Here is a 26456-nt window from a genome sequence, read left to right as displayed (position 1 = left end):
TTAATGTAGCAGCAACTGCCCTTTTTGCCCCGAGTTGTGGGGTAGTATCGAGTCATCTACACTGTGCATTCAGATGACCCAAAGATACAACTTTGAACGTAGTGATTGGTGCTTTGGAAACAATCTAAATTACGGACTGACTGCTGGGAACAGGTCTACAACTTCATCAGCAAGCTGTCAAATTATCATAAAAAAGTGACAAGCTAAAGGTCCAGGAATTGTGACTGTCCTCAGCTAAACACCTTGCCTCGTGCATGACGATACATTTCCTCAGTGCACATGATGCATAATACAGTACCTTGCAAAAGTTTTCACTTCCTTGGTGTTTTTCCTGTTTTGTTGCATTACAACCTGCATTTTAAATTGATTTTTATTTCATGTAATGGACATACACAAAACAGTCCAAATTGGTGAAGTGAAATGAAAAAAATGACTTGTTTCAAAAGATTATGCAAAATAAAAAACTGAAAAGTGGTGCATGCATATGTATTCACCCCCTTTGCTATGAAGCCCCTAAATAAGATCTGGTGCAACCAATTACATCCAGAAGTCACATAACAAAATGCTATGTCTGGCGCAAACCCAACACCTCATCACCCCACCTCTTCACCCAGTGAAGCATGGTGGTGGCAGCATCATGCTGTGGGGATGTTTTTCATCGGCAGGGACTGGGAAACTGATCAAAATTGAAGGAATGATGGATGGTGCTAAATACAGGGAAATTCTTAAGGGAAACCTGTTTCAGTCTTCCAGAGATTTGAGACTGGGACGGAGGTTCACCTTCCAGCAGGACAATGACCCTGAGCATACTGCTAAAGCAACACTGAAGTGGTTTAAGGTGAAACATGTAAATGTCTTGGAATGGCCTAGTCAAAGCCCAGACCTCAATCCAACTGAGAATCTGTGGTATGATATAAATATTGCTGTACACCAGCGGAACCCATCCAACTTGAAGGATCTGGGGCAGTATTGTCTTGAAGAATGGGCAAAAATCCCAGTGGCTAGATGTGCCAAGCTTATGGAGACATACCCCAAGAGACTTGCAGCTGTAATTGCTGCAAAAGGTGGTTCTACAAAGTATTGCCTTTGGGGGGTGAATAACTAGCTATGCACACTCAAGTTTTCCGTTTGTCTTATTTGTTTCACAATAAAAAATATTTTGCATCTTAAAGTGGTAGGCATGTTGTGTATATCAAATGATACAAAACCCCCAAAAATCCATTTAAATTCCAGGTTGTAAGGCAACAAAATATGAAAAATGCCAAGGGGGGAGAGTTCTTTCGCAGGCCTCTTCCTTTTAAATTGAAATTGCCTGAGGATTAGAAATGTGCGTTTCACCAGCAGTGAGACTGCTGCTTTCACTGGTGGCACACGCTCATAAATCTCAGAGAAGGATTCCAACGACCCGTTTATTGCCAAAATCTACTTCAATAATTTAGCTCTAATCTTCTCCACTGTTTCTGCATGATAAGATTTTTTTTTAGTTAGATGCAACAGCTGTCCAAGTCGTTTAGAATAGCCCATATTTTACTTTCAGAGACTGTTTTAAATCTGTTGAATTCTCTGTGAAGCCAGGGGCTGGACTGTGAAACTGTATCCCAAGTTGGAACATCATTTAGGAAAAAAAGTAGGGACACAGGTCAAAGCATACTGTGTAAGAGGCTTAATCAACTGTCATTAAAATGTCACTTATTTGTGGGTATGGGCTACTGGGCTAAAAGGACATGACAGGAATACACAGTCACTGTCATATACTGAGATCACTTTATGGTATAAATGGCAGTGTTTGCCCCCCGAAAGAACTGTTGAAGAATTGAAATATGCTGTTGTCGTATCACAAACACTGAGCACATAATGAGCTTTGGGAGCTCCTGGGGTGAGTTAGATTTGAAGACAGGCTGTAATCAATAGTCTCTAGGACAGCTCCAGAGTATGTAAGATAACAGATAAGATGACTTACCAATACTTTTGACTGTGAACGACCAGGATTCTCTGTTGGGCCTCACTCATCTAATGGCCTAAGAATTCTCATAAGTGCTGTCTTCTCATGAGTACTGTGTCTTCTGTGTGTGTGTGGGGGGGGGGGGGAGAGATGAAAGGTTAGTTAGTCTTACAGCATTGAGGCTTTAGGTAAAACTGAATGGATTATTATTCAAAGAATTGATTCTGTACCATCAACCACCATTGGTCGATACTAAACAAGAACAAGAGAATATAGCCTACACAAAAGAAAGAAGCGCAAACGACAGTTTGAGTCGATTATCCAGCTGAAACCTCCAGATTACAGTAATGTTTAAATAGCCCCGTGTCAAATACCTCAGCAAAAACCAGACAGGCATACGAACATACACTACCCCAAAATAGCCAGTCAGAAAAAGTCAGTGACACTCAGGCAAATGCCTACCAGACCATTTTGAAAGTAAAATATGTTGCATAATAGTATATATATATATATATATATATTACAGACTGGGAGGAAATAGACCTTCCATTCCATAGTTGGATTAGACAACCTTAATGTAGCTATTTCAGTGTTTCTGCAGAGAAATATCCTGTCAAAGTAAAAACCTGTACTCAGAAGACACGTACAGAAGACACATTATGTACTCCTTCTCGCACTGTCAATTCATCTCCAGCTTCTCCACCAAAACAAAAGGATGTGTTATAAAACAAACTCCTAATCTTTCTCTGGCTAGAGAGAATGTATCACATGGACTTTCTGAGTGTCTCTGTTTACATTCCAAGGGTTATTCAAGTGAGACGCATCAGTACAGTAGATGATTCTTTGAATGTTCTTTGTTCGCAACTCCTGTCTCTTGCAATCCCAGTCAAGAAAACATTTGCATGAGAGTATGCATAAATCTATAAAACTTATATTATTATGATTACTGCCAAAAGCACAACTAGTATTACTATCATTATGATTACTGCCAAAAGCATAACCACTTTGAAATGTAAATTCAATGAATTTAGGCAAATATTGTGTTTGTGACCAGTAAAGTGCTTAACGTGAATAGTATCCACATCATAATTATAGTACCTTTTCAAGCCTTATATGGAGGTAGTGTCAAGCCTGCTCCCGCTCTTCCTCCCCCTGGCGCTCGAGGGCGCACTTGCAGACAGAGTGGTGAAAAAGTAGTTTATTTTGTTTACTAGATTATATCAGTGAACCACTAGATTCCCATCATGCAACACTGTAGAAAAAATCACCAATGACTTTTGAATATCTTAACCTGTCTTATATCACAAATGTATGCGATATGACGAAATACAATCACGTTCAGACACACACACACACACAGACAAATGCATGAAACCAATTGATTTATTATCGATAACATCTCACATTCTCTTGTGCTTTTGATTTACTCCGTAAAAGAAGGGTTGTAATTCCACCATGGAAAACACAGGGCCATCAGACACCAGTCCAGTTCCACTCACCAGCATTTTGATCATTTGATCATTTGAACAGGGCGAGGGAGCATAAAGTACACACAAGCTGCATTCAGTAACAATTTCTTATTTGTCTTATAAATAAAAGGTAGTTGCTCCCTGACAACACAAGGAACTTTGATCGTATTAACTTCACTAGGGTAGGGGGCAGCATTCGGAATTTTGGATGAAAAGCGGGCCCAAATTAACCTGTTGAGGACAGAGGGCGCTGTTTTCACTTTTGGGGATAATCGTGCCCAATTTAAACGGCCTCGTACTCAATTCTTGCTCGTACAATATGCATATTATTATTACTATTGGATAGAAAACACTCTCTAGTTTCTAAAACCGTTTGAATTATATCTGTGAGTAAAACAGAACTCATTTGGCACAAACTTCCTGACCAGGAAGTGGTAAGCCTGAAAACTATGCTCTGTTCTAGGTCCTGCCTATAAATGGGCATGATACGTATTAGTATACATGCACGTCATACACCTTCCCCTGGATGTCAAGAGGCAGTGAGAGAAGAAATGGAGTGTTTATCTTGGTCTGAGTTGGAATAAATCCTCTTGGAATGACGTGTCACCCATTTCCTGTTTTCAGGAAGGCGCAAGAAGGAACCGGGGATTGCCTTTTGAAAAGCTGTCGTTATAGGCGACTACTATCTCCGGCTTTGATTTTATTTGATACATGTGACTATATCATCGTAAAGTATGTTTTTTCAATATAGTTTTATACGATTTTTGAAATTTATTCGGGATGTTAGGCGTGTTGCATTGTGTGCCTTTGTTCAGGAAGGAGAGCTTCGCGCCACTTGGCTAGTGCGCTTGCTAATTCAAAAGGGAAAAAGGACGTTCTAAATCCAAACAACGATTGTTCTGGACAAAGGACCCCTTGTACAACATTCTGATGGAAGCTCATCAAAAGTAGGACCCATTTTATGATGCTATTTCATATATATGTTGAACTGTGTACTATTAGTTTTGCGCCCAGGTTTTGGGCACTCGGTCGCCATAACGTAAGCCTTATGTCGTAATGAAGTTATTTTTAGAATTCTAACACAGCGATTACATTAAGAACTAGTGTATCTATCATTTCCTATACAACATGTATTTTTTAGTTATGTTCATGAATAGCTATTTGGTCAGAATATGTGTGTCAGAAAAAGTGGCTACGTGGGAAAAAGTAGCTACGTTAGCACAATGTATAACCACCGATTTCAGCTCTAAATATGCACATTTTCGAACAAAACATAAGTGTATGTATAACCTGATGTTATAGGACTGTCATCTGATGAAGCATATCAAGGTTAGTCAAAAATTATATATCTTTTGCTGGTTTGTTATGATCGCTAACTTTTGCTGCTGGGAAATGGCTTGTGTTTCTGGCTATTGTGGTAAGCTAATATAACGCTATATTGTGTTTTCGCTGTAAAACACTTAAAAATCTGAAATATTGGCTGGAATCACAAGATGCATTTAATTAGTTAATTTGGATAGAAAACACTCTGAAGTTTCTAAAACTGTTTGAATGATGTCTGTGAGTATAACATAACTCATATGGCAGGCAAAAACCTGAGAAAAAATCCAACCAGGAAGTGGGAAATCTGAGGTTTGTAGGTTTGCCTATCCAATATACAGTGTCTATGGGGTCATATTGGGGTCATACGGGGTCATATGGGGTCATACTAAGGCTTCCACTAGATGTCAACAGTCTTTAGAACCTTGTTTGATGCTTCTACTGTTAAGGATGAGGGAATAAGAGCTGATTGAGTCAGGGGTCTGGCAGAGTGCCACGAGCTCACTCAGGGCGCCCCCGTGAGAGGTAGCTGCGTTCCTTTTCGTTTCTAAAGACAAAGGAATTCTCCGGTTGAAACATTATTGAAGATTTATGTTAAAAACATCCTAAAGATTGATTCTATACTTCGTTTGACATGTTTCTACGAACTGTAATTGAATTTTTTGACTTCGTCTGGCCTGCGCGTCGTGAATTTGGATTTGTGAACTGAAGGCGCGAACAAAAATGAGGTATTTGGACATAAATTATGGACTTTATCGAACAAAACAAACATTTATTGTGGAACTGGGATTCCTGGGAGTGCATTCTGATGAAGATCATCAAAGGTAAGTGAATATTTATAATGCTATTTCTGACTTCTGTTGACTCCACAACATGGCGGGTACCTGTATGGCTTGTTTTTGTATCTGAGCGCCGTACTCATATTATTGCATGGTGTGCTTTTTCCGTAAAGTTTTTTACAAATCTGACAGAGCGGTTGCATCAAGGAGAAGTTTATATAAAGTTCCATGTAAAACACTTGTATCTTTTATCAATGTTGATTATTTCTGTAATATACTATTTCTGTAAATTGATCTACTAGTGTTTTGGAGGCAAGATTTTTGGATATAAATATGAACTTCATCGAACAAAACATACATGTATTGTGTGACATGAAGTCCTATGAGTGTCATCTGATGAAGATCAAAGGTTAGTGATGCATTTTCTCTATTTCTGCTTTTTGTGACTCCTCTCTTTGGCTGGAAAAATGGCTGTGTTTTTCTGTGACTAGGTTCTGAGCTAACATAATCAGATGGTGTGCTTTCGTCGTAAAGCCTTTTTGAAATCGGACACTGTGGTGCGATTAACAACAAGTTTATCTTTAAAATGGTGTCAAATACTTGTATGTTTGAGGAATTTTAATTATGATATTTGTTGTTTGAATTTGGCGCCCTGCACTTTCACTGGCTGTTGTCAAGTCGATCCCGTTAATGGGATCTCAGCCGTAAGAAGTTATTAAGCCACCATCAGTACGCACACCTGCCTTCCCTCTGTCACGCGCATCAGCGGTCATTGGACTCACGTGGACTTAATTACTTGTGGCATTACCTTCCCTAGATCTGTCTCTTCCCAAGCTCTGTTCCCTGCTTCGGAATTAATTGTCTCATGTCTGTGTTACCCGTGTTCTGACGCTATTCCTGTCTTGTTTCCTCGTCTGTTCCCGAATAAATGTGACTCCTCGTACTTGCTTCTCCTGTCCGGCGTCAGCCCTTACAGGATCCCGAAGCCATCACACGAAGCATCGGGGAGTCCTGGCGTTCCGGTTGGTGGTGACGTCGGTCCTGGGTTGCCGCTAATGGAATAGGGGGTGCCTAGCCAGCTCGTCGGGCTTCCACGCCCTCTTGGCTCAAGAGGTTTCCTTGCCCCGGTTGGCTCGGAAGGCGCCCATCCCACGTTGGGCCTCAACCGGATCGTCAGATCTTGTTAGCCCAGCCGGCTCGTCAGTCTGTTAAGTCTCCGCCGGATCGGGTTTCCACGTCGCAGAGGGATCAACAGGCGTTCACCCGCCCGACCAACTGACCAGCATCACTGCTCTGGACGGTTCTGACTTAGAATATGTGGACAATGCCTCAGCCGACTTGCCAGGCTCCCATGCCCCTACCGGTTTGTGGGGAGTTCACCCCCAGCCAGCTTGCATAGCGCCCATGTCTCGGCCGGCTCGCCCATGTGTCACCACCAATAAATCCACGATAAACGAGAATTTCAATAAGCATTTCTCTACGGCTGGCCATGGTTTCCTCCTGGCTACCCCAACCTCGGCCAACAGCTCCACACCCCCCGCAGCTACTTGCCCAAGCCTCCCCAGCTTCTCCTTCACCAAAATCCAGACAGCAGATGTTCTGAAAGAGCTGCAGAACCTGGACTCGTACAAATCAGCTGGGCTAGACAATCTGGACCCTCTCTTTCTAAAATGATCCGCTGCCATTGATGCAACCCCTATTACGAGTCTGTTCAACCTCTCTTTCGTATCGTCCGAGATCCATAAAGATTGGACACTCTAGACCCAAACTGTTATAGACCTACAGTGGGGCAAAAAAGTATTTAGTCAGCCACTAATTGTGCAAGTTCTCCCACTTAAAAAGATGAGAGAGGCCTGTAATTTGAGTCCCTGGCGGCGTAGTATGTTACTGATGGTAGGCTTTGTTACTTTGGTCCCAGCTCTCTGCAGGTCATTCACTAGGTCTGGGATTCCGTGTGGTTCTGGGATTTTTGCTCACCGTTATTGTGATCATTTTGACCCCACGGGGTGAGATCTTGCGTGGACCCCCAGATCGAGGGAGATTATCAGTGGTCTTGTATGTCTTCCATTTCCTAATAATTGCTCCCACAGTTGATTTCTTCAAACCAAGCTGCTTTCCTATTGCAGATTCAGTCTTCCCAGCCTGGTGCAGGTCTACAATTTTGTTTCTGGTGTCCTTTGTCAGCTCTTTGGTCTTGGCCATAGTGGAGTTTGGAGTGTGACTGTTTGAGGTTACGCATACAATTTGGATTTTTTGTCTGCCTGCTTTGACTGCGTCTTTAGAAATTGTTTCAGGCTTGTATTCTGAAAAATTAGGAAGTAAGAGCAGTCTGAATGAGTGGACCCTAAAGTGTCACAGAGCTTTTTCATGCGCGAGACCCGAGAGAGTGCCTTTCTTGTTTACATTTTATGTTGACGACGTTATTGTCCGGTTGAAATATTAGCAATTATTTAGGCTAAAGACAATTTCTAAAGACTGTTGACATCTAGTGGAAGGCATAGGAACTGCAATTTCAGTCCTAAGTCAATGGATACTGTAATGGCATTGAATAGAAAACTACAAAACCACAAAAAAAACGACTTCCCGAATGGAGTGTTTTCAATCCAAATCTACCAGTTATATGCATATTATATCTTCTGGGCCCGAGAAGCAGGCAGTTTAATTTGGGCATGCTTTCATCCAAAATTCCGAATGCTGCCCCCTACCCTAGAGAAGTTAACTGATCTCCAAACGAGCTTCAATGCCATACAACACTCCTTCCGTGGCCTCCAACTGCTCTTAAACGTTAGTTAAACCAAATCCATGCTTTTTAACCATTCGCTGCCCGCACCTGCCTGACCAACCATCCAGCATCACTGCTCTGGACGGTTCTGACTTAGAATATGTGGAAAACTACAAATACCTAGGTGTCTGGCTAGACTGTAAACTCTCCTTCCACACTCATATCAAACATCCCAATCCAAAATTAAATCTAGAATCAGCCTCCTTCAGTCACGCTGCCAAACATACCCTCGGAAAACTGAGTATCCTACGGATCCTCAACTTCGGCGATGTCATTTACAAAATACCTTCCAATACTCTACTCATCAAACTGGATGTAGTCTATCACAGTGCCATCTGTTTTGTCACCAAAGCCCCATATACCACCCACCACTGCGACCTGTATGCTCTAGTCGGCTGGCCCTCGCTACATATTCGTCGCCAGACCCACTGGCTCCAGGTCATCTATAAGTCTCTGCTAGGTAAAGCTCCGCCTTATCTCAGCTCACTGGTCATGATAGCAACACCCACCAGTAGCACGTGCTCCAGCAGGTATATCTCACTGGTCATCCCCAAAGCCAACACCCCCTTTGGCCGCCTTTCCTTTCAGTTCTCTGCTGCCAATGACTGGAATGAATTGCAAAAATCGCTGAAGCTGGAGACTCATATTTCCCTCACTAACTTTAAACATCAGCTCTCAGAGCAGCTAACCGATCGTTGCAGCTGTACATAGCCCATCTGTAAATAGCCCATCCAATCTACCTACCTCATCCCCATATTGTTTTTATTTACTTTTCTGCACTTTTGCATACCAGTATTTCTACTTGCACATCATCATCTGCTCATCTATCACTCCAGTGTTAATTTTCTAAATGTAATTACTTCGCTACTATGGCCTATTTATTGCCTTACCTCAAGGCATTTCCACACACTGTATATAGACTCTTTTTTTCTATTGTGTTATTGACTGTACGCTTGTTTATTCCATGTGTAACTGTGTTTGTGTCGCACTGCTTTGCTTTATCTTGGCCAGGTTGCAGTTTTAAATCAGAACTTGTTTTCAACTTGCCTACCTGGTTAAAAAAAGGTGAAAAGAAGTTGGGTGGGGGTATGGTCACACCTGCTCCCGCTCTTCCTCCCGAGCGCCAGGACCCCCAGCATTACGCACTTAAGCCACCATCAGTACGCTCACCTGCCTTCCCCCCATCACACGCATCAGTGATCATTGGACTCAATTACTTGTCATTACCTTCCCTATATCTGTCTGTTCCCAAGCTCTGGTCCCTGCGTCAGGATTAATTGTCTAGTGTCTGTTCCCGAATAAATGTCTGACTCCCCGTACCTGCTTCTCCTGTCCGGCGTCGGCCCGTACATAGTGAGATACTGCAGACATACTGTTGTCATTTTTTTACCAGCCGTAGAACCAAACAAAGGTATTTAGCTGCATGTGCAAAGCTGTTTTCCAAGCAAAGGGTGGCTATTTGAAGAATCTCAAATATATATTTTGATTTGTTTAACACTTTTGGTTACATGATTCCATGTGTTTATATTTCATAATTGAAGTCTTCATTATTATTCTACAATGTAGGGAATAGTAAAAAAGAAAGAAAGAAAAACCCAGGAATGAGTAGGTCTAAAACTTTTGACCGGTAGTGTAGGTGTCCAAGTGGGAAAAGTCAGTGTGGAGTGCAACAGACATTGTGTCATCTGTGGATCTGTTGGGGCAGTATGCGAATTGGAGTGGGTCCAGTGTGTCTGGGATGGTGTTGATGTGAGCCATGACCAGCCTTTCAAAGCAAAGAGGTCAGATACCTGGCAGTGTGGTGCCTGGACAACAACCTCTCCCTCAACATCAGCAAGACATAGTAGCTGATGATCATGGACTACAGGAAACGGAGGGCCGACCACACCCCCATTCACATCGACAAGGCTGTAGTGGAGCGGGTCGAGGTCTTCATGTCCCTAGGATCTATCATGGTCCAAACATACCAAAGCAGTAGTGAAGGCACGACAACACCTCTTCCCCCTAAGGAGGCTCAAAAGATTTGGGCCCTCAGACCCTTCAAAATGTTTTACAGCTGTACCATTGAGAGCATCTTGACTGGCTGCATCACCATATGGTATGACAACTGCTTGGCATCCGATGGGAATGCGCTACAGAGTGTAGTGCGTACGGCCCAGTACATCACTGGGGCCAGAACTTCTATACCAGGCGATGTCAGAGGAAGGCCTTAAAAATCTGTGGTTTATAGTACTTAAGTAGTACTTTAAAGTATTTTTACTTAAGTAGTTTGTTGGTGTATCTGTACTTTACTATTTTTGACTTCACCACATACCTAAAGAGAATGTACTTTTTGCTCCATAGAGTCACTGACAAACAAAAGAACTAGTTACATTTGGAATGCTTAGCAGGACAGGAGAATGGTCTAATTCACATATTTGAATTTTATTGGTCACATACACATGGTTAGCAGATGATATTACAAATGTAGCGAAATGCTTGTGCGTCTAGTTCCAACAGTGCAGCAATATCTAACAATTCCACAACAACTACCTAATACACACAAATCTAAGTAAAGGGATGGAATAAGAATATGTACATAAATATATGGATGAGCGATGACCGCATGACATAGGCAAGGTGCAACAGATGGTATAAAAGCCGTATTTACACATGAGATGAGTAATACAAGATACGTAAACATCATTAGTGGAATAAATAAGTGACTAGTGATCCATTTGTTGGAGTGGCCAATGATTTCAAGTCTGTATGTCGTCAGCAGCCTCTGTGTTAATGTTGGCTGTTTAACATTCTGATGGCCTTGAGATTGAAGCAATTTTTCCAGGCTCTCGGTCCCAGCTTTAAAGCACCTGTACTGACCTCGCCTTCTGGATGGTAGCAGGGTGGACAGCCAGTGGCTCGGGTGGTTGTTGTCCTTGATCTTTTTGGCCTTCCTATGACATCGGGTGCTGTATGTGTCATGGAGGACAGGTAGTTTGCCCCCGGTGATGCGTTGGGCAGACCGCACCACCTTCTGGAGAGCCCTGCGGTTCTGGGCGGTGCAGTTGCCGTACCAGGCAGTGATGCAGGCCGACAGGATAATATCAATTGTGCATCTAAAAGTTTGAGGGTTTTAGGTGACAAGCCAAATCCTTCAACCTCCCGAGGTTGTTGCGCCTTCTCCTCAATGGCACCGAAGGAGCTGTTTAACGAGCCAGTAACCAATTGTACTATTGTGTATGTTTTTTCGCATTATTTGTAACTTATTTTGTACATAATGTTTCTGCCAACTTGTCTTATGAACGAAAATAGTTTCTTGATATCAGGGCAACGATTACTATCCCCGTACTGGAGGAATTCTTCCACGAGTCAGATGGGAAGGATTTACTCCAGACACCCAACAAGGCCTTCATCCCTGTCATTCGCAGGAGGAAAAGACGGAGGAATTGTGGACGACGGCCCAGGTGCCTTGTAAGGAGCCGTCGCCGAGAGGGTAATCTACCTTCACCATCGGTCCCATTAGCCAACTTACAATCAATCGATAGTAAAATAGACCAACAGGACATTAAATACTGTAATATAGCATGTTTCACCGAGTCACGGCTGAACGTCGACATGATAAACAAACAGCTGGCGGGTTTTAAGCTTTTTCGGCAGGATAGAACAGCGGCCTCTAGTAAGACAAGGGGAGGCAGCCTATGCATATTTGTATAGAACAGCTAATGCACGAAATCTAAGGAAGTCTCAATGCTTTGCTCACCTGAGGTAGAGCATCTCATGATAAGCTGTAGACCATATTATTTACCAAGAGAGTATACATCTACATTTTTCGTAGCTGTCTATATACCACAAGACTGACGCTGGCACTAAGACCGCACTCAATGAGTTGTACACGGCCATAAGCGAACAGGTAACACTCATCCACAGGTGGCGCTCCTAGTGGCCGGGGACTTTAATGCAGGGAAACTCATCAGTTTTACCTAATTTCTATCAGCATGTTAAATGTGGAACCAGAGGGTAAAAAAATTATGAACTCTAGACACCTTTACTCCAAACACAAAGGTCTTCCTCACCCTCCATTTGGCAAATCTGACCATAATTCTATCCTGCTGATTCCTGCTTACAAGCAAAAACTAAAAGCAGGATTCACCAGGGACTCAGTCAATAACAAAGTGGTCAGATGAAGCAGATGCTAAGCTACAGGACTGTTTTGCTAGCACAGACTGCAATATGTCCTGGGATTCTTCTGATAGCATTGAGGATGTTACGCACGCCTCTTGGAGGTGGGAAGAAAACACCCTGCTACACTCAACTCCCCGTGGAGGTAAAGAGGTATGTGATTGTAGGTGCGGGTAAGGATGACAGAGGCAGATAATATTACCGTTTACTGTGAATTTATTTCCTTAACACGGACATTGGGGGAAAAGGGACTCGACGGAAACAAAGCAAAGAAAGTTAAAGTTAAAGAGTCCTCTCCTACTTCAACTGCCTAGCCACTACTTACCTAACCTTAACGCCAAATAGCACACTAACCAAAATACAGGAGGAAGTCCGCCCAGAGCTTACCTAGTGTGCATAGACAGAGTACATACAACGGGTATATGTATGCCCACAGGCCTCTTGTCTAAGCACTCCCAAGGTGCCTTCCCCTTCCTCCCTGGGAACAAATGAAACAGAATAATACAAACTTAAAGTGACCTAGTTCAATAATCAAAAACACTGAGTCCTATTGGCACACACATACCTCAGAAGTAGCTGCTACAAAATATTTTCAACAAAACTGCCTCTGCGCAACAACCAACACAGGACATCCAAGAAGCTTTGTCTCCTAACAAAGGAACACTGGCTTTTATTCAGCTGCAGAAGGAGTTTGTAATTGCCAAAAGATGCATCCCCTAATGAGAGGGCGGGATCAGAGCTCCAATCTGCTGCGTGGGGGAATCCAGGAAGCCATTTCCTGTAATACACACATACATAAACACAAACCCACAACACAGACACTGGGGAACGTAACAGAGGAGTACACCACATCAGTCACTGGCTTCATCAACAAGTGCATCAATGACTTTGTCCCCACAGTGATCGTACGTACATACCCTATCCAGAAGCCATGGATTACAGGCAACATTCACACTGAGCTAAAGGGTAGAGCTGCAGGTTTCAAGGAGCGGGACTCTAACACGGAAGCGTATAAGAAATCCTGCTATGCCCTCTGACGAACCATCAAACAGGCAAAGCTTCAAAACAGGACTAAGATTGAATCGTACTACACCGGCTCCGACGCACTGCAGATGTGGCAGGGCTTGCAAACTATTACAGACTACAAAGGAAAGCACAGCCACAAGCTGCCCAGTGACATGAACCTACCAGATAAGCTAAACTACTTCTCTGCTCGCATCGAGGCAAGTAACACTGAAACATGCATGAGAGCATCAGCCATTCTGGACGACTGTGTGATCACGCTCTCCGTAGCTGATGTGAGTAAGACCTTTAAACAGGTCAATATTCACAAGGCCGCAGGGCCAGATGAATTACCAGGATGTGTACGCCGAGCATGCGCTGACCAACCGGCAAGTGTCTTCACTGACATTTTCAACCTGTCCCTGACTGAGTCTGTAATACCAACATGTTTCAAGCAGACCACCATAGTCCCTGTGCCCAAGAACACTAAGGTAACCTTCCTAAATGACTACCGACCCGTGGCACTCACGTCTGTAGCCATGAAGTGCTTTGAAAGGCTCGTCATGGCTCACATCAACACCATTATCCCTAGACCCAGTCCAATTTGCATTACGCCCCAACAGATGATGCAATCTCTATTGCACTCAACACTGCTCTTTCCCACCTGGACAAAAGGAACACCTATGTGAGAATGCTGTTCATTGACTACAGCTCAGTGTTCAACACTATAGGGCCCTCAGCTCATCACTAAGCTAAGGACCCTGGGACTAACCGCCTTTCTCTGCAACTGGATCCTGGACTTCCTGACGGGCCACCTCTCGGTGATAAGGATAGGGAACGACACATTTGCCACGCTGATTCTCAACACAGGGGCCACTCAGGGGTGCATAGTCAGTCCCCTCCTGTACTCCCTGTTCACTCATGACTGCATGGCTAGGCAAAACTCCAACACCATCAAGTTTGCCAATGACACAACAGTGGTAGGCCTAATCACCAACAACGACGAGACAGCATATAGGGAGGAGGTCAGAGACCTGGTTGTGTGGTGCCAGGACAACAACCTCTCCCTCAACATGATCAAGACAAAGGAGATGATTGTGGACTACAGGAAAAGGAGGACTGAGCACGCTCCCATTCTCATCGACGGGGCTGTCTTGGAACAGGTTGATAGCTTCAAGTTCCTTGGTGTCCACATCACCAACAAACTAACATGGTCCAAACACACCAAGACAGTAATAAAGAGGGCATGAAAAAGCCTATTCCCCCTCAGGAGACTGAAAAGATTTGGCATGCGTCCTCAGATCCTCTACAGCTGCACCATCAAGAGCATCCTGACTCGTTGCATCACTGCCTGGTATGGCAACTGCTCGGCCTCCTACCGCAAGGCACTACAGAGGGTAGTGCGCACAGCCCAGTACATCACTGGGGCCAAGACTCCTACCATCCAGGACCTCTATATCAGGCGGTGTCAGAGGAAGGCCCTAAAAATGATCAAAGACTCCAGCCACCCTAGTCATAGACTGTTCTCTCTTCTACTGCACAGCAAGCGGTACCAGAGCGCCAAGTCGAGGTCCAAAAGGCTTCTTAACAGCTTCTACCCCCAAGCCATAAGACTCATCAACAGCTAATCAAATGGCTACCCATACCCAGATCCCTCTTTTACGCTGCTGCTACTCTCTGTTTATAATCTATGCATAGTCCCTTTAACTCTACCTACATGTAAATATTACCTCAACTAACCGGTGCCCCTGCACATTGACTCTGTACCGGTACCCCCTGTATATAGCCTCACTTGTTATTTTACTGCTGCTGTTTAATTGTTACTTTAATTTTGTATTTTGTATTTTTTACTTAAGTTAAAGCATTGCTGGTTAATCGCTTGTAAGTAAGCATTTCACTGTAAGGTGACTCCTGTTGAATTTGGAGCATGTGACAAATAACATTAGATTTGATTCACCACACTGTCTGTGTGGGTGGACCATTTCAGTTTGTTATCAAGAGAACATCCCTTGCCGTGCCTACTGCCTCTGACCTGGCGGACTCATTGAACACATGCTTCGTTTGTAAATTATGTCTGTGTTGGAGTGTGCCCCTAGCTATCTATAAATAAATGTAAAAAATAGAAAATGTGGCTGTCTGCTTTGCTATTAAAAGGTTATCTTTACTTTTACTCAAGTATGACAATTGGGTACTTTTCCACCACTGCTTAAAATCATCAAAGACTCCAGCCACCCAAGTCATAGGCTGTTATCTTTGCTACCGCATGGCAAGCGGTACCAAGGCACCAAGTCTGGAACCAACGGGACCTTGAACAGCTTCTACCCCAGTGGGGTCTGGTGGGAGGAGATATAGGAGGTTGGGCTGATTGTAATGGCTGGAATGGAATTTATGGAACATAAATTGGTGGTTTTCATATGAATGATGTATTTGATACCGTTCCATTAATTCCATTCCAGCCATTACAATGAGCCTGTCCTCCTATAGCTCCTCCCACCAGCCTCCTCTGTTCTAACCCAAAGCCACAAGATTGCTAAATAGTTAGTTAAAAGGTTAACCGAATACCATCCCGGACTTTCTGCATTGACCCTTTTAGCAATAACGTTTTTGACTCATCACATACTGCTGCTACACTTTACTATATGTAACTTTATTCTTAGTTATATGTACATACATATCTACCTCAATTACCTCGTACCCCTGCACATAGACTCGGTACTGTTACCCCTTGTATATGACCAAGTTATCGTTACTCATTATGTATCTATTAATACTACATGTTTTACTTTTCACTGTTAGTCCACGCCTGCTGTTTACGAAGTATTTGACAAGTACAATTTGATTTGATTTCATAAACATATTCTAAGCTATAATAAACATAATCTAAGCTATGTGGTTCTCATCTGGTTTTGCCTCAGGACCCAAACTGAACCAGCATGTCGCAATCCAATATTGGCTTGGCCAAAATGTAATCTGGAAAACTAGTTTTAATTCTATATTGATAGTAAAATGTACCAACTATATGACATGGGAACAACAGTCCCACCTTTTTCATCGTCAATAATTCCATTTGGCCCATATTCTTGATGAAGAATGTTAAGCTCACTGGTTTGAGACCACAAAATCAACCAAACACGCTAAATAGTGCTTCTAATAAATTATTAGGTTCAATTATTTTTTTAAATATAGGTTCATTATAATTCCCACACACTTTCTAGTTGGTGATAGTCGTTTAAACTCAGATTGGAGTATTTCGTATTTGTTTTACTGAGACACTCGTGACCCATTCAAAACCTTGGGTCTTGACCCTCCAATTGAGAATCGCTGGTCTAAGCTATAGAAAACATAGCCTGACCTAATAAAAGACTCAAGTCAAAAGCAGTAGATGTGTGATCACATGCATTAAACAAAAGACTTCAAGGAGCAGAAGGAGCAGGAAACGCTGCTTCCAGGGCATGTGTACTCTGTCAAGGCGCATTTAGAAACAGCACATTCACACAATCTCTTCCATTGTTTACAACATGTTCTTGGTCTAAAATATGTAAATGCTATTTAATCTTCAGTCCAACTTCCTTTACAGCTGTATATTCTGAAATTAATATTTCAATATTCAGTTCAACAGCTACATGGTTTATACCCCTAGGATGTAAAAAGGTACTGTTTTGCTTCAGTGATGACATGAATGAAAAACAACTGCTATACCTTTCCCAACCAAGCCATATAGTATGAAATTGTAGTTTTCTTTAGCAAGGGGGGCATTTGAGGGGTTCATTTGTTCAAATGAGACTTTAATATCTCAGTACTGCTTAGGGACTTATGGAGACTTCCAACGCATCTGCTATTCAGCAGCCGCTTGTGTGAACAGAAGGAGCCTGCAGCACAGACCTACCAAAAACCTCTACAGGGAGACATTGTTAATGCATTGTCCTGGGGCCCGCTCCCTGGCTGCTTCATTGGTCCTGCTGCAGTCATCACATCTACAGTCCCTCAAGCTAGCGGGACAGCGCGACCTAAATGTGGATCTGGCAGACCCCGAAGACATTTTGACTCCCCAGTCAAATCGTATGGACGACAATGCAGTTCTGTTGAGCTGAGGTAGTGCACATTCCAGAGTCTCTTTTAATTCCATTATGACATCAGATCACCTGGGAGCAGAAGATGGTTCAGTGTTCTACCCTCTTAGGAAAAAATAAAGGTGCTTTCTAGAACCGAAAAGGGTTCTTCGGCGGTCCCATAGAATAGGGCTGGGCAGTATGGCCAAAATATCATATCAAAGTATTTTATTTTATTTTACCGCAGCAGTGTGAAAAAGATCTCAAATGAGTGCAGGAAAATTATATTGATATTTTTTTAAGTTGAAGTGAGCAGTATAAAAATCTGAATGGAAAAAGACCGATTGAAATTGCTTAGAATGTATGCATTATTATTATTCAAAAACATAAAATACCATCAAACTCTGTCATGTACGATATGGGCAAACAATCAAGGCCTTGTTTTTAACCAAATGTTGCAATTACGATTTGACTTGTGATTTAGAGCAAAACACTTGGGTGAACTGTTGGAATCATGGAAATAGAATGATTAGTCTAATTCTAGAGTTAGAATATCATAGTGGGCACCTTGGAATACAGTGTTGTTTGACATGAGAACGAATGAAAATGCCAGGGAGGAGTTATTGTGACAGGGTAGGATGTTAATAAGTGTTTCCTAGGGGACCATATAATCGTTAGTTCTTTTTTATTTTTTATTAAACAGTAACATGCCAAACATAAACAGAACAGCCAGAGGGATTCCACAAAGAAATAACAGAAGAAAAAAACAAAGAAAATAACAAATGCACATTATATCAATTCAAATACAGACATGTAGCGAATAAGACATTTGGACATTTTGTTATGTATATGTTTTAATGACTCTAAATAGTTTTCTAAATCAGATTTTAAAAAATAAGAAATGGGGCTTTTTCTTCATAAATGTTGATTTGTGTATGAAAAACGTTCCTAATAAAATAAAGACATTTATGACATACTCACGTTAAATTGTAGAATTAGCGTAGTAAAATAATATGTCAAACTTAGAAATTTCAATGGTTGTATGCATTTTGTGGCCAAGATTCAGATATAGGTTCAATAGATTTAGTTTCTAGTTCACAAAAACTACATTCACTGGTAACATCAGGTATATAATTTAGAAATCAAGCTATTACACGGATAGAATCCATGGATAATCTGAAAGGAGATCTCCTTTACTTTATTGGCCACCATAAATGTGTGTGACGTGAGACAAACACGGCGTCAGTTTACATCAAATGATGAAGCCCAACAAAATATCACAAAGGGAATAGACTTCCTGTAGAAAATATCCCTTTATAAAACGATTGTTGAATTTCGCATCTAGTAGACCTATTCACCTGGATATCGCTTACAATAGGATATATTCCAAAATATTCATTATTCTGAAGTAAAGTTTTTATCCAACTAGGTATAGCTTTAATAACAGTGTCAAATTCTCTCCACGTAAATAGATTCCCACTAATACTAACTAATTAGCTGACAAGGACAATGTTTTTCGAGAACTAGTTATGGTTAAATAACATCTTGTTTCTATGTAATATCGACCCATTGTTGCATTTATAACATTTATGAGGTGAAAAATTGTGTTTATACAGCAAAGCCCAGCACATTAAAGCCTGCTTGTGAAAAGCCGCCAATTTCACAGGAAGTTTAGCCACAATATATGGACACTGAAGTAAAAAATTAAGCCCTCCGAGCTTCTGAAAAACAAAATGAGGTATAATATTCCAGAAACTATGAGGATTTTTATGTACCCTTTAACCCCAGTTGACTTTTGATATCTGATTGAAGAGAGTGAAGTCTAAGACATTTAGACCGCCATCACAAACTCTGTTGGTGATAACATCTCTTTTTATCTTATGTAGCTTGTTTTTCCATATGACGTTGTACAAAAGCCTATCTAAGGTACAGCAAGTGGATTTGGGAATGTCAAGATGAAAAAAGACAAGATGCACGAGATAGCCCCTTGAAGACTTAAATCCCTCCCTAACCATGAGGATATTTCGTTTTTGACAGATTCAGTTACAGGGCTCAAATTAAGATCATTCACAGCCTTAAGATTTTTGGTGATCTTCACACTGAGGTAGGTTACAGTATCTTTTTCAGAGATGTTACAATCTGCTGGATTGACAGCTCCTTTCAGAACAAACATCTCACATTTTGAAAGATTTAATACCAAACCTGAGATTTTGGAGAACTGCGTCACGATATCCAATGCTAATCTAGCTTGTGACACATTTTTCAAAAGAAGTGAGGTGTCATCCGCCAGTTGGGATATCTTGATCTCTGGCCTGAAATGCAATGCCTTCAAATTGACTTTGATGAACTAATGAGAATAATATTTGAGATACTAACAAAAAGAAAGAAAGTGAGATTGGACAACCTTGTCGTATTCCTTTGTAAATGTTTAACCTTGAGGATGTTCCATGACAGAGTTTGATACAGCTATTTCCACCATTATACAAAGTTCTAATAGCATCAACAACAAAATGACCAAACTTCAAATGCTTAAGACAATCAAATATAATATTGTGACTTAAGGGTATCAAATGCTTTCTGAAAATCCAAAAATAAGATAACAGGGAAGTCATCCAATAGATCACAATACTCAACCAAGTCTAACATCAGCCTCAGATTATTAGATATATGACGCCCTTTCATAAACCCTGATTGACATTCATCAATCAGATCATTCAAGCAAGATTTTAACCTTTTCGTAAAGATTAAGGCTATAATTTTGTAGTCGTTATTTAGGAGTGTGATTGGAGGCCAATTATCAATATTTAAGAGATCCTTGTGTGGTTTAGGCATAAGAGTAATAACTCTTTGCTTCAGAGAGGCAGCTAGTTCTCCCTTCTTAAGTAAAAATGGTGCTATTTCCTCAGAGAAGGTTTTGTAAAATTCAGAGGTTAATCCATCACAGTCTGGAGATTTGCTCTTTTTTAACTGAGCAACCCCATACTGGATGTCCAGAATGGATACATCTTGACAACAAGACCGATTGTTTAAGACGGCGCCGAAGAACATGGCTGACGTTTTACATTCTCCCAACCAATTGTGCAATTTTGTAATTTTTTTGTGTTTTGTGTAACTTATTTTTTTACTTATTGTGTACATAATGTTGCTGCTACCATCTCTTATGACCGAAAATAACTTCTGGATATCAGAAAAGCGATTACTCACCACAGACTGGAAGAAACTTTTTCCTTTAACGAGTCCTACGAGAAGGATATCCTGCTTTCACTGGAACAGGCCCAGATTCACGCCTTTTGCGTTAAGAAAGGACGCTGGAAAAGGGGACACAGATTGGGGATCATTCTGAGAAGCCGGAGGCGAGCGAGTAAACTCCCAATGCCTTCCATTCTCCTTGCCAACGTGCAATCGTTAGAAAATAAAATTATTATTATATTATATTATTATACCTATCCCAATGCCCCAGGGCAGTGATTGGGGACACTGCCCTGTGTAGGGTGCCGTCTTTCGGATGGGACGTTAAACGGGTGTCCTGACTCTCTGAGGTCATTAAAGATCCCATGGCACTTATCGTAAGAGTAGGGGTGTTAACCCCGGTGTCCTGGCTAAATTCCCAATCTGGCCCTCAAACCATCATGGTCACCTAATAATCCCCAGTTTACAATTGGCTCATTCATCCCCCTCCTCTCCCCTGTAACTACTCCCCAGGTCGTTGCTGCAAATGAGAACGTGTTCTCAGTCAACTTACCTGGTAAAATAACGGTAAAATAAAATAAATAAATAAATATTAAGATGAATCTACCAACGGGACAATAAAAACTGTAACATCTTATGTTTCACTGAGACGTGGCTGAATGAAGAAACAGACAATATAGAGCTGGCGGGATTTTTTCCATGCAACGGACGCTACCTCTGGTAAGACGAAGGGTGTGTCTTTTTGTCAATAACAGCTGGTGCGTGATGTCTAATATTAAAGAAGTCTTGAGGTATAGCTCGCCTGAGGTAGAGTACCTTATGATAAAGTTGTCGACCACACTATCTACCAAGAGAGTTCTGTATTATTCAGAGCCGTCTATTTTCCACCACAAAGCAAAGCAGGCACTAAGACCACTCTCAACCAACTCTATAAGGCCATAAGCAAACAAGAAAATGCTCACCCAGAAGCAGCGCCCCTAGTGGCCGTGAACTTTAATGCAGGCAAACTTAAATCAGTTTTTCCAAATTTTTACCAGCATGTCACATGTGCAACCAGGGCAAAAAAAATCCTAGACCACCTTTACTCCACACACAGAGATGCATACAAAGCTCTCCCCCACCCTCCAATTGGTAAATCTGACCACAATTCTATCCTCCTGATTCCTGCAAACAAGCAAAAACTAACGCAGGAAGTACCAGTGACTCACTCAATATGGAACTGGTCAGATGACGCAGATGCTACACTACAGGATTGTTTAGCTAGCACAGACCGGAATATGTTCCCGGGATTCATCCAATGGCACTGAGGTATACGCCACGTCAGTCATTGGCTTCATCAATAAGTGCATCTGTCACTTTCCTGACCTGTTTTCCTTTGTTTTGTATTTATTTTAGTTGGTCAGGGCGTGAGTTGGGTGGGTTGTCTATGGTTGATTTTCTATGTTGGGATTTTGTGTTCGGCCTGGTATGATTCTCAATCAGAGACAGCTGTCAATCGTTGTCCCTGATTGAGAATCATACTTAGGCAGCCAGGGTTTCACTTGTGTTTTGTGGGTGTTTGTTCCTGTGGAGGTTTTGTTGCCACACAGGACGGTTTCGGTTTTGTCACGTTGGTTGTTTTTTTATTTTGAAGTGTTTTGTTGATTTTCTTTAAAAGAATGAACACTAACCACTCTGCGTTTTGGTCCCCACCTTCTGTCAGCGAGGACAGCCGTAACAGCATCGACGACGTCATCCCCACAGTGACTGTACGTACATATCCCAAGCAGAAGCCATGGATTACAGGCAACATCCGCATCGAGCTAAAGGTTAGAGCTGCTGCTTTCAAGGAGTGGGAGACTAATCCGGACACTTATAAGAAATCCCGCTATGCCCTCAGACGAACCATCAAACAAGCAAAGCATCAATACAGGATTTAGATTGAATCCTACTACAACGGCTCTGACGCTCGTCAGATGCAGCAGGGCTTGGAGTCCTGGGAGTGCATTCCGACGAAGATCAGCAAAGGTAAGTGAAGATTTATAATGCTTTTTATGAGTTTTTTTGACTGCACAATTTGGCGGGTAACTGTATGGCTTCCTTTTGTGGCTGAACGCTGTTTTCAGATTATTGAATATTGTGCTTTTGTGTAAAGATTTTTGAAATCTGACACAGCGGTTGCATTAAGAACAAGTGTATCTTTAATTCTATGTAAAACATGTATCTTTCAAAGTTTATGATGGGTATTTATGTTATTTGACGTGGCTCTCTGCAATTTCTCCTTATATTTTGGAGCCATTTCTGAACATGGCACCAATGTAAACTGAGGTTTTTGGAAATAATTATGAACTTAATCGTACAAAACATACATGTAGTGTAACATGAAGTCCTATGAGTGTCATCTGATGAAGATCATCAAAGGTTAGTGATTCATTTTTATCTCCATCTCTGCTTTTTGTGACTCCTGTCTTTGGCTGGAAAAATAGCTGTGTTTTTCTGTGATTTTGCACTGACATAATTTTCCTGCCTCATGATAACATCTATTTTGTGAAGAGCACCAGCCCCTCCGGCAGCAAAGCACCCACACAGCATGATGCTGCCACCCCCGTTCTTCACGGTTGGGATGGTGTGCTTCAGCTTGCAAGCATCGCCCATTTTCAGCCAAACACAACAATGGTCATTATGGCCAAACAGTTCTATTTCTGTTTCATCAGACCAGAGGACATTTCTCCAAAAATGACGATCTTTGTCCCCATGTGCAGTTGCAAACCATAGTCTGAATTTTTTATGACGGTTTTGGAGCAGTGGCTTCTTCCTTGCTGAGTGGCCTTTCAGGTTATGTCAATATAGCACCCGTTTTACTGTGGATATAGATACTTTTGTAACCGTTTCCTCCAGCATTTTTACAAGGTCCTTTGCTGTCGTTTTGGGATTGATTTGCACTTTTCGCACCAAAGTTCATTAATCTCTAGGAGACAGAACGAGTCTCCTTCCTGAGCGGTATGACGGCTGCGTGGTCCCATGGTGTTTATACTTGCGCACTATTGTTTGTACAGATGAACATGGTACCTTCAGGCATTTGGAAATTGCTCCCAAGGATGAACCAGATCAGTAGAGGTCTACAATTTTTTTTCTGAGGTCTTAGCGGATTTCTTTCGATTTTCCCATCATGTCATGCAAAGAGGCACTGAGTTTGAAGGTAGGACTTGGAATACATCCACAGGTACCCCTCCAATTGACTCAAATTATGTCAATTAGCCTATCAGAAGCTTCTAAGGCCATGATATCAATTTCTGGAATTTTCCAAGCTGTGCAAAGGCACAGTCAACTTAGTGTATGTAAACTTCTGAACCACTGGAATTGTGATACAATGAATTATAAGTGAAATAATCTGTCTGTAAACAATTGTTGAAAAAATTACTTGTGTCATGCACAAAAATTTGTGGAGTGGTTGAAAAATGAGTTATAATGACTCCAACCTAACTGTATGTAAATTCAACTGTAAGTCTCTTTAGAAGAAAATAGGCAGCATTTGCACGGAATAACTTAATGATGAAGGACAAAGCAGCATGATGAGAGTATTTCAACTTCAACTATCAAATTTAAACAGTAGAAATAGAGTATGAAAACCAGATGCCCATAGTCCTAAATTGAGTTACTTGAACCTAGCCCTCTGCAACAAGAAAACATTCCTACTGGGTGTCAGGTATCCGTCTTTCTGTATTTGTGTCAGTCCACAAACCCCACAGGGACTTACATTTGCAAGGCCAGCAGCACATTGCCTTTAAAACATTAACGTTGAAAAAAACAACATCCCTTTCATGTCATTCTCCTACATTGTGAAAGTGTTTCTCCTGCTTTTTCTTTTCATTCAAAAAGGTGTTGGATGTGATGTGGCAACAGCAGTCATTTCCCAAGCATCCGGCCAGGGTTTGTGTGTTCGGGCTCCAGCAGCAGCTCCACTGCCAGTGAGCTGCTGTTGGGGGTAGATAAGAGGCTGAGGCAGAGTTAGGGTAGAGCTAGGGTAGAGTTAGGGTAGGAGTAGAGTTAGGGTAGAACTAGAGTAGAGTTAGGGTATAGCTAGGGTAGAGCTATGGTAGAATTAGGGTAGAGTTAGGGTAGAACTAGAGTAGAGTTAGGGTAGAACTAGAGTAGAGTTAGGGTAGAACTAGAGTAGAGTTAGGGTAGAGCTATGGTAGAACTAGGGTAGAGTTAGGGTAGAACTAGAGTAGCGTTAGGGTAGAGCTAGGGTAGAGTTAGGGTATAGCTAGGGTAGAGTTAGGGTAGAAGTAGAGTTAGGGTAGAGCTAGGGTAGAACTAGAGTAAAGTTAGGGTAGAGCTAGGGTAGAACTAGAGTAGAGTTAGGGTGGAACTAGGGTAGAGCTTGGGGCTAGGGTAGAGTTAGGGTATAGCTAGGTTAGAGTTGGGGTAGAGTTTAGGGTAGAGCTAAGGGCTAGGGTAGAGTTAGGGTAAAACTAGAGTAGAGTTAGGGTAGAACTAGGGTAGAGCTAGTGGCTAGGGTAGAGTTGGGGTAGGGCTAGGGTAGAGTTTGGGTAAAGGTAGGGTAGAGCTAGGGTTGAGCTAGAGTAGGGATAGGTTAGAGTTAGGATATATTTAAGATAGGGGTAGGTTAGGGATAGTGTAGCGATGGGTTAGTGCTAGGGTAGAGCTAGAGTAGAACTAGGGAAACGTTTGGGTAGAAGAGGGTAGCACTAGGGTCAGAGTTAGGGTAGCACAAGGTTAGAACTAGCATAGAGTTAGGGTAGAGCTAGGGGCTAGGGTAGAGTTAGGGTATGGGTAGAGGGAGGGTATGACTAGGGAAGAGTTAGGGTAGAGTTTGGGGTTAGGGTAGAGCTGGGGTAGAGCGAGGGGCTAGGGTAGAGTTAGGGTAGAGCTAGGATAGCATGAGGGTAGAGTTAGGGTAGCACTAGGATAGCGCTAGGGTAGAGTTGGGTAGAACTAGGGTAGACCTAGGGTTGAATTTGTTTTTGTATTTATTAAGGATCCCTATTAGCTGCTGTTTGCAGCTACTATTCCTGGGGTCCAGCAACATTAAGACAGTTATATACAGTTGTAAATATTCCATGACATTACATTTCATAACACTTTACCCAGTACATTTAGTGTGTTCCCTCAGGCCACTACTCCACATCTACAATACAACATCCATGTATACGTGTCTGTAGAGTGCATGTCTAATCATGTGTATGTGTGTATGTGTGTCTGTGCCTGTGTTAGGGCAGAGCTAGGAGCTGTAAAATAACATGTACTGAATAATATTGAAGATAACAGGCAGACAGTAAATACTGATATGAAAATGAAAATATTTGTCTAATTGAACAGACCAAAAAGTCCCATAACAATTTTTCTCCAGTGTCCATAATAGCTAGCTTGGACTAAATAGCATTCCCTCAATGGTTAACTCAACCGCCTGGTAAAGCATATTTTTCAAGAGTTCCTAAAAGTAGAAAACAACATTTAAATAAACTATAAGTTCCAAAATGATATTTCAGAGGTCAAAAACATTTGACAGTCTTGTAATTTCCCATGTTATGCACAAGTAGTACTGAAAATGTGTGATTAATGAGGTTTGGTTGTGCTAACGTTCCCTTCCTGGTTTTCACCCATCTTTGAATGTGTGTTTAATACAGGAGTGCGATAGTAAAATGATAATGTGGTTTTTATTACTAAGTAACATTGCTTAAGATGATAAAATATGCCAAACAAAATGAATATGTTTAATTTCATAAAAAAATTGGTTGCCAAAATTAGCTCAACTGCACGGTT

General features: G+C 41.8%; 1 protein-coding gene across 8 annotated transcripts in view; it reads right to left on the bottom strand.

Moving 5' to 3' along the window:
• The window catches only part of LOC129820830 (PTB domain-containing engulfment adapter protein 1-like), a 170227-nt gene that overhangs the window by 80340 nt on the left and 63431 nt on the right, over positions 1 to 26456 (bottom strand). For 3 of the 8 annotated variants that reach the window (XM_055877841.1, XM_055877831.1, XM_055877842.1), the window contains exon 2: positions 1961 to 2063. The exons of 1 other annotated variant lie outside the window; for it this stretch is intronic. The gene's annotated coding sequence lies outside the window, so the exon portion shown is untranslated. Of the gene's footprint in view, positions 1 to 1960; positions 2064 to 3040; positions 3113 to 20705; positions 20810 to 26456 lie in introns of all 8 variants that reach the window. 4 more of the 8 variants (XM_055877834.1, XM_055877833.1, XM_055877835.1 and 1 more) reach the window with 4 other exon arrangements.

Source organism: Salvelinus fontinalis, chromosome 23 (genome assembly GCF_029448725.1).
Source record: "Salvelinus fontinalis isolate EN_2023a chromosome 23, ASM2944872v1, whole genome shotgun sequence".
In the NCBI taxonomy this organism is placed as follows: domain Eukaryota; kingdom Metazoa; phylum Chordata; class Actinopteri; order Salmoniformes; family Salmonidae; genus Salvelinus; species Salvelinus fontinalis.
The sequence above is the reverse complement of the archived record's forward strand: the minus strand, read 5'-3'. Positions and strand labels throughout refer to the sequence as shown.